Consider the following 8,683-nt stretch of genomic DNA (forward strand, 5'->3'; position numbering starts at 1 on the left):
TTGTTGTGCCTTACTATGATATTACTTAAAACTTATATCATTCAGCTATATAATGGTTTCACAATTTATTATTGTTTTATATTTGCTTTTTGTATCTGTTGGCACATTATATCAACATTACTTATTGTTATAATTATTGTAATATCCAACAATAACTTCATGAAAGAAAGATTTAGCATACTAATTTTTTATGTTAGCTAGCATTTGTTAGAGAAAATAAACATATGGTCATATACATGGATATACTATTTTCATAACTTAGGCAAGAACCTACAACACAAGGATAAAATTGTGAACCTCTTCTGATTTTGGGTTCAAATCTACTAGAATTTAATAAATAATAATAATAGTAATTAATAAAAACATATAATAATAATTAATCTTAGCTTCGACCTCTTATCATCAAAAAATAAACATTAAAATTTACTAATATCTTGTACTTACTATTTACATCTTTCACTACCATAACTAGATCAGCCATTTTTAGTTATTAGACTCTTTTATCTAGTTAACTTGTGAGTAATCTATCTGATTCTAAAAACCAAAACATGCATTTCTCAACTTCAGTTACCAAATTTGTGCTCTCATTTCCCTACAAATAGATATCAAGATATCTAGAAAGTTAATGATGCTCACATTGATAGTGAGGGATTATGCTTCTATGCTCTTCATTAATCTACAAGCTTTCTTATAATACAACAAACCATAAAAATGGTTTTTTTTTTTATAGTTTTATCAATGCATGTTCTTCATCATTGGGTCAGGTAATCTATCCACATATTTCCCCTATGCAGCACTATGATTACCACATGTAATTGTTATTTGCTAGAAATTGTCCTGAAAAATGGATCAAGAATATTTCATGTCTTTCTCATGGCAACTTTGGTTATTATGTGTAAAATTGGCCTCATTCTTTTAACAATTATTTTCATGTTATCCATAGAAATTTTTATATCATTTACGTTTCTTGTTCTTTCAAGATGAACTATGAGATGCAGTGTTACTAGTGTTTGCAAATAAGTAGGATATTCCCAATGCAATGAATGCTATAGAGATCATGATAAACTTGGGTTGCATTATCTTAGGTAGCAACACTTTTGAGTATTACATTCTTTATAATTTTCAATATTAAAAATTGTAGATATTAATCATCTATTATGTTGCACTATTTCTACTTTGCATATAGTTTATCATCACTCTAGTGAACGAGGAAAAAATTGGAATGTAAGTGTTGCTTGTGAAATAGCTTGTATCATGTCCTAAGGTATATGCAAAGAATCTATGATAGTTTGTTAGAAATAAATCCTTTTATTTTAGTTCTTATAGCTTTTGTTTTGTTTTGCAGGTTTGAAAGATTATAGTGGAATAGGGTTCAAGAATTTTGTATTACAAAAATGTCTTATTTCTTTATTGATATAGATAGATTGAGGAGGTAAAAATTTAGTTTTGATGCATACTCATATGTAGGATGAAAACTTATTTTGATGTGACATTATGTGTGTTCTCTTTCACATTTTACTATCAATTTTCTATCCAATTTAATGACCCAAAACTACTGAGAAAAACTGTGAAGGTCACAATTACTATTAAAATCTTGTACTAGCTTTTTATGTTTATCGCTTACCTATTTGCAACTCCACAATCGATATTGACAATCTCTTGCCCTCACCGTGCAACTAAACTACTTTAGTTTTATTGATGCAGCTGAACTATGAGTGTCTTTTGTGTTCTTGACAAATTGTAAGCTTTCAACTTTTGTCAAGCCATTACGAATGTAAATGAACAACTAGTGAGGTGTCAATTTTAAGGAAATTTTTTGTTTCTATAACATACAGTTCAATTGCTAGAAATATTTCATCTAGATTGTTAACTTTTCATGTCATTTTCTACTTTGGTTGGGTAGTTATCCTTGCATTTGTAAATCATAAATCTTGCTGCAGTCTTTAGCCTAATGACAGTTTGGTATTACATCCAGGGCAATAACATAGTTGACTTAAAACTTTGCATTAAAGAAAACATCAAGGGATAATATTTGAATTGTGGATATTTGTAAATTATGTTGGTTTTAGACATAGTTATAGTTATAGTTATATATGAGCTCTTATGATGATGTGATTGGGACTGTAAGTTTTTTTGTCACATTTATTTGTTTGAAAAATAGATGAAATTATTGGCTTTCATTCCTGATAAATACTTCTTTCCTAATTTTATTCTTCCCTACAGGAACCAAAATTTAGACACGTTGTGCCAATTATTGCAAAGGCTTTGCTCTCATAGGAGGCTTCTAAACTACACAAAATTTGAGTTGTAAAGCATAGTTGCTCGATGGAGACTCAGGATATCATGCACATGATTTGTTCCTCCTTCCCATTGTTTTTTATGAAATAAATCATGTGACGAACAAAACAATGGTGTGGAGGTAGAAATGTGCACGATACCCTGACTCTCATGCACCGAGCAATTACACTTTAGAATCAAGTTTTTTGCAGTTTAGAAGGCTCCTATGAGAGAAAATCTTTTGCAATAATTGGCACAGCTCGTCGAAATGTTTACATATCTTGGTCTCAATTTTGATGCAAATGCGTAGAAAGGTAAGGTGTTTTGGTCATAATTTTGACACCAAATCGGTTGCCTTTGATGTCACATGTATGGCACTGACGTAGAAAAGTAAGGGGTTTTGGTCACAATTTAGACACCAAATTGGTGAAGGTTTACGTCAAAATTTTGACCAACAGTGCCCGCAAATGAGGAAATAACAGTTCAAGTTGGACTAGGGAAATCGACAAAATTCGCGTCAGTAAGTCCACCTTTATGAAGTCAAAATTTTGATGCAAAATGTATGTGGCAAAAAATTGACCAAAAAAGACCAACAGCAAGCTTGGTCGCCTTATCAACCTACTCTTGTCGAAATTTCAACCTTTTCACATCAAAATTTAGGCCTAAATTTACTAGTGACACATGAGAAATAATACTACAAGAAAGGAAGATAGAGTATGATAACATGTTGAAATCTCTCAGGAGTGACTATGATTGCCTCTCATCTTTTGACATACATGCCAAACTGAGTACATATGCACGGCGTCTTAGCAGGATTAGCCAAATTCATAATCATAGACAAAGTGATTCAAATATATAATATGCATATAAATGCTTTAATTAAATCATATCCTTTAAACATAATTTGAAATATGATCCATAACGTGATGTTGAACAAAGATCTAAGCAACTAAATATAGACATCTGTAGTGCCTGCCCCTAGTTTACATTTTTCGAGCTACATTTATGTTATGATTGCCAAACTCTTTTAGGCCAATTTATGTTTGATGAGTAGTATTATTATTTTAGAGATTATCAGATGATGTTTACACTCAGTTATTATATGATGAGATTACTTGGTACTCTATATTTCATGCATGTATGATGATTATTCAATGGTTTTAGTTATCGATGATGATTAGTTAGATGGCTTATTATTTCATGTGCCTCTTATGGATACTTACCCCATACTGCATGTGTATGGTGTGCGTGATGTTTTATTTATGTATGGTGTTTCTGATATGGTTAAGGAAGGGAGTCGTAGTCACCTGCTAGTCGGGATCTACACGATGCACCACTTCCTGCCATTGCCTGTTTAGCTTAGAATATTGTGTTTGTACATGCGTGGATTTTATGCAGGTTGCAGGTGCTGGGTATCGACTTCCCTGAATTGTCAGGATGAGCGTACCCTATCGCACTGTCTCAATGGTAAGAGAGGGGAGATAAACTCTTAAGTCCAAATCCTAAACCCTCTAGCCAATTGTCCTAATTGATAATTAGGACAAGTATCTGAGTTAGTACCCTCTGAATGCATCAAATGATGTAATTTTGTGATTATAACCTTTTTGTTTCATGTGGTATGTATTTTTCTATGATGGGTTTTCGTATGTTGCTTTATGAGTCCTTGGTGTATTTTCTATTAACTGAGTCTAATTAAAAAGACTAATTAATGATTTAATTTAATAAGGAATTAATTATGATACCCTTATATTTAATTAATTAATTAATTAATTAAATAAAAGAATTAAAGTTGGAAATTAAAGTTTAAGATATATTTAGAACAGGATAATATTTATTTAATTTAATAATAATATATTTGGAGTTCATTTTTAAATAAATGCTAAATATTATTGTTATTTAAATTAATTAAATATGTTATCAATTAAGTTCTAAAATAAATTAAAAAGTTGAAAGATATAAATTTATTAAGAATTCTAGATCGCATGATCTAATCATGAGTTAAATATAAGAATTAAATTAAAAGATTAAATTATAAAAATTAATAATGTTATTTTAATTTCTTAAAAGTGCACATAAGATTTAAAATAATAAATTAATTAAGAATTGAAGTCAAGTGAAATTTTAAATAGAGTTATTTAATAATTCAACTTATTGTGCATGAAAGTGGAATGCAAAAGAATTAGAAAAGATAATAAAAGTTAATTTGAGTTAACTGAGTTGTGCAAAGAGTCTTCTCGGGTAAACGCACAATTAGTGCCCCGAATTGAGGAGAATTTGCTTATCACAACTTTGGGGGTTCATTTTCGGAAGATACGAATTTGGACGAGAATTTTTGGGAGGAAGACAATTTTTGGAAGCAAATTTCAGAAGGCTGATACGAAGAAAGTCTTGAAGGGGAAGGTTATTGAGAGGAGCGAATTCGCATACAGTTTTCTGGAGGTTGCATAATAGCATCAGGATCAGGTAGGGTCTTGTGTTTTTTATCCATTAAATATGCAATTATCCCTTCCTGCCTTCTTCGTGTCTGCGGTTTGAAGATCTGTATTCTCTGTGATAAAAGTTTTAAGCTTTCAATCTTGTGAAGCTATTAATTATTCGTCAATAATTTCTGTATCCATGGAGACTGGATGAATTAATTAGAACCATTGTTTTCTTGATTTAGAAATTAAGATCTAATTTAATAAGGGTTTTGTTTTAATGAATTGAAAAGTTCTGGATAAAAATATATAAGAAAATTAAAAAAAATAAATAAATATATATATATATATATAAATATATATATATATTTATATATTACATATTTACCCCTTTGGAAGAAATTGTTTTTATTAAAAAAAAATTAATTAAACAAAATTAATTTTTAAAATTAAAAAAAAAACTAATTTTATTTGTATTAGAATAAATTTAATTCAAAAATATATATATATATATATATATATTAATATTAGTGGGGGGGAGGGAAGTACCCCGTACCCGCCCCCACTGTCGGCGCAGGCCGATAGTACCTGCGTCGCAGGTACTGCGACGGCAGGTACAGAGTACCTGCCGCCGCAGGCCCTACGACCGCAGGCCTGCGGCCAAAGCCGACGGGCTATAAACGTTGGGAATTCGATTTTTTTTTTAAAAAAAAATTTATATTTTTTTTTAATTATTAAAAAAAAAAGAATTTTATTTAATTAAAAATTTTAAATAATAAAAATTATAATATATTTAATTTTTATAATATATTAAATTTTTTTTTATATTTAATAAATAAATATTAATTGCATTGTTATAGTTGTAAATTGTAATTTATTAATAATTTTGTTTAAATATTAATAAATTAACAATTATTGGTTGGATTAAAATAATTAATTAGATCTAATAAATATTAATTAATTTAATTAAAATTAGTTTAATTAAGTTAATTAATAAGGAATGTTATTTGACTAAATTATAAATTTGGATATTGATTTAATGTAAATTATTATAGAACTGGGTTGTTCGAAAAAGGGTAGTTGTGAAAACTTTGTTACTTGAATTCGACATTAAACTAAATCACAAACCTTACCTTAACTTAAATAATATACTTTCAGATCCAATCTCTGAGACTTTGATGTTGACTTTGTACTTTGAATGTTTTGGGGTTGGTTTAGCGTTGACCAGTTCAGGTTGTTACCAGAGGCTCGGGGTTTGTGAATGTGATGTCTTGATGATTTGGTCTCGATCTTTCTTAACCTGACCATGGTAATGTGATGAAGTGCTCTATGACATGATTGTGTTTACTGTTTGTGATTGCTTTCCAGTTCCTTGTGTGAAGCTGAGATGTATGTATTTGAGAATACCTAACTTAACCATTTTTGAGTCTCGATCAGTTATATTTGATAACCATTTCTGAGTCTCGATCAGTTATACTTGTATTACTTTCTGGTTGCTCATTAGAGAACCATTGGATTTTGTGACTTATCATTGATGCCTTCAGTTGCTAATAGAGAACTGTCGTGATTACTTGATTACTATTTGATGTTATCTGTTGCTCATGAAGAACTGATATATTTTGTGGATTATCTTTTTATGATATTTTCAGTTGCTCGCATAGGACTGAGATGGTTTTATTATGATTCTTTGATTTATGAGTTCATGAGCTAGGGTAGGTTATCTATGTGTAGAGTCGGGAAGTGGCTTGCAATGGGGGTCGGAGCCCTAAGTGGCTGCCTTGAGAAACCCATTGTAAGTCGTTTTTAATAAGTGAAAACATTTACACTAAATGAGAGAAAATGAACCTAATAAGATAATTGTATGTTCTCTCCCATGCCATGAGTGCTAGTACAGACTAGGATGGGGTAGAGAGGACGCTTGGTTACGACCTTGCATACCATAGTATGCCTCGTCAGTACGAGAGGATACTAGTGGCCGCAGGATCAGTAGGGACCCGGGATTCCTAAGGGATTGCTCGGGTAACTTCTACATGACTTTTGCGATGACACTTTCCCGCTTGCATATTAGGTTTCCTACGTGTCTTGTGGTACCTCTGGGATTTAGATGTCGGTCATTTTAGGAACCCTTGAGTTAGCATACTTATAGGATTTCCTGGACTTAGAGAGTATTTATGATTATAGGTTTTGTTATCCTATTTGGGACTTGAGACTATCTCCTCAGCACGGTGGGAGTGGACCATTTAGGTTCCACGCGGTCGGGTGGTAGTGCTTTTACTCTTACCAATGAGATCCGTTCCGTGGTCACCATGGCTGGAGATTTTGTGATTGGCATTTACCTTCACTATGTTCTTGGATTAGTATGATGGATGGTTAGATTTTATGATAGATGTTTTATCATTATGGATGTATGGATGTATCATGTATGGTGAATAGTTTCATATATTTTTACTGTACTTTGTATCATGGATTTGAGGATGTTGTATCTTGATCTTTACATATGTATATTCTTTTAAGCCTTTCATACCCTGTGACATGTACAGTGGATGAATGAGCATTCCGAATTAATTTGCCAAGGAGCATTCGGAACAAATGTATATTATGGACATTGGAGTTTCTGATTATTCTTTTATATGTATGTGTTAGTTGTTAGACTTAGAATTAATTAAATTTAAACGTGACTCAACGTCTTGGGATCTTTAAGAAATGTAACTTGCAATGTATGTTTGTCGATGATTACATGTTATTGCTTCCGTTACTACTTGTTTGATGTGTATGTCATACTTTCTTACTTTTAAAAAAAAAAAAAATGTTTAGCAAACTTAGTGAAACTTTAGGTTAATTCTTTTGGATCCCTTGGCGGGGCGTTACATCTGGTATCAGAGCGTAAGTTTCTACATTGGGAGCTCTGGGTATATTGGAACGCCACTAGTGTTAACTAGTTGAATAAAAAATGCAAACCTTAAACTAAAACTTGAAGCTAGTTGAACTGAAACAGTATATAAACTATTAGTTACCTATTTTATTCATACTTCAACACGCAAAACTTCAAAACTGAAATTATACTTAAACTGAAATTATAGGTAAACTGAAAATTGAAAATATCTTGTTTGCAAAACATGTGTCTTTTATCTATGTATTTCAGTAGTATGTTTCATGATTATTTTAGCATCTTGTGTCTTGGATATTATTGCAGGATGGTATCTGGGATGAGATCTTCCGTTAGGGGCCATAGCCTTGGCCGTGGCAGAGGTCGTGGACGAGGCAGAGATGTTAGTGTTCATGAGTCTATCCATGAGAGCCCCATTCAGGAAGAGAATAGGGAAGAGCATGTCAGTGAGCATCAGGAAGAGAACCACAATGAGGGACATGCCGACTCTGAGGAGGTTGATCTGAGGCAAATGATGCGGACCCTTATTGATCGCTTACCTCCTGTTCTTGAGCAGGATAGAGCACACCAGGATGGACATGAGCATAGATGCAGATCTAGGAGCCCTCAGAAGGACCGACATAGATTCATAGTATCTTCTCAGATGAAGGATCTTCAGAGGTCCAAGATCAAACCCTTTAATGGGCAAGGTTCTGGGTATGTAGCTGAGCAGTGGCTTATTGCCCTTGACAGGATTTTTGCTATGCAGGACTTTGACAGTAATGTCAAAGCGAGGTTTGCCATTACCAATCTAGAGTTATTTGGAGCCACCTAGTGGACTATTGAGGAGAAGAAGTTGGGCATTGACATGGGTAGTGTCACTTGGGAGATTTTCTTGGAGAGTTTTCATGAGCGATTCCTACCAGAGGAATGGAAGCAGCATAGAGCAGATGAGTTCCATAACCTGAGACAGTTCACTATGACCGTTGTAGAGTATGAGCGCAAGTTCTATGAGCTCATGCCTTTTTCGGGATTCAGTGACAACCCGGCACAGTTGGCACAACATTTCATTCGAGGCTTGAACAACCGTTTTATTGGGGGTGTTAAGGTATTTGAGCCTAAG

The sequence above is a fragment of the Cupressus sempervirens genome, chromosome 7, assembly GCF_028749045.1.
Source record: "Cupressus sempervirens isolate cs-2001-9-10 chromosome 7, ASM2874904v1, whole genome shotgun sequence".
Taxonomy (NCBI): Eukaryota; Viridiplantae; Streptophyta; class Pinopsida; order Cupressales; family Cupressaceae; genus Cupressus; species Cupressus sempervirens.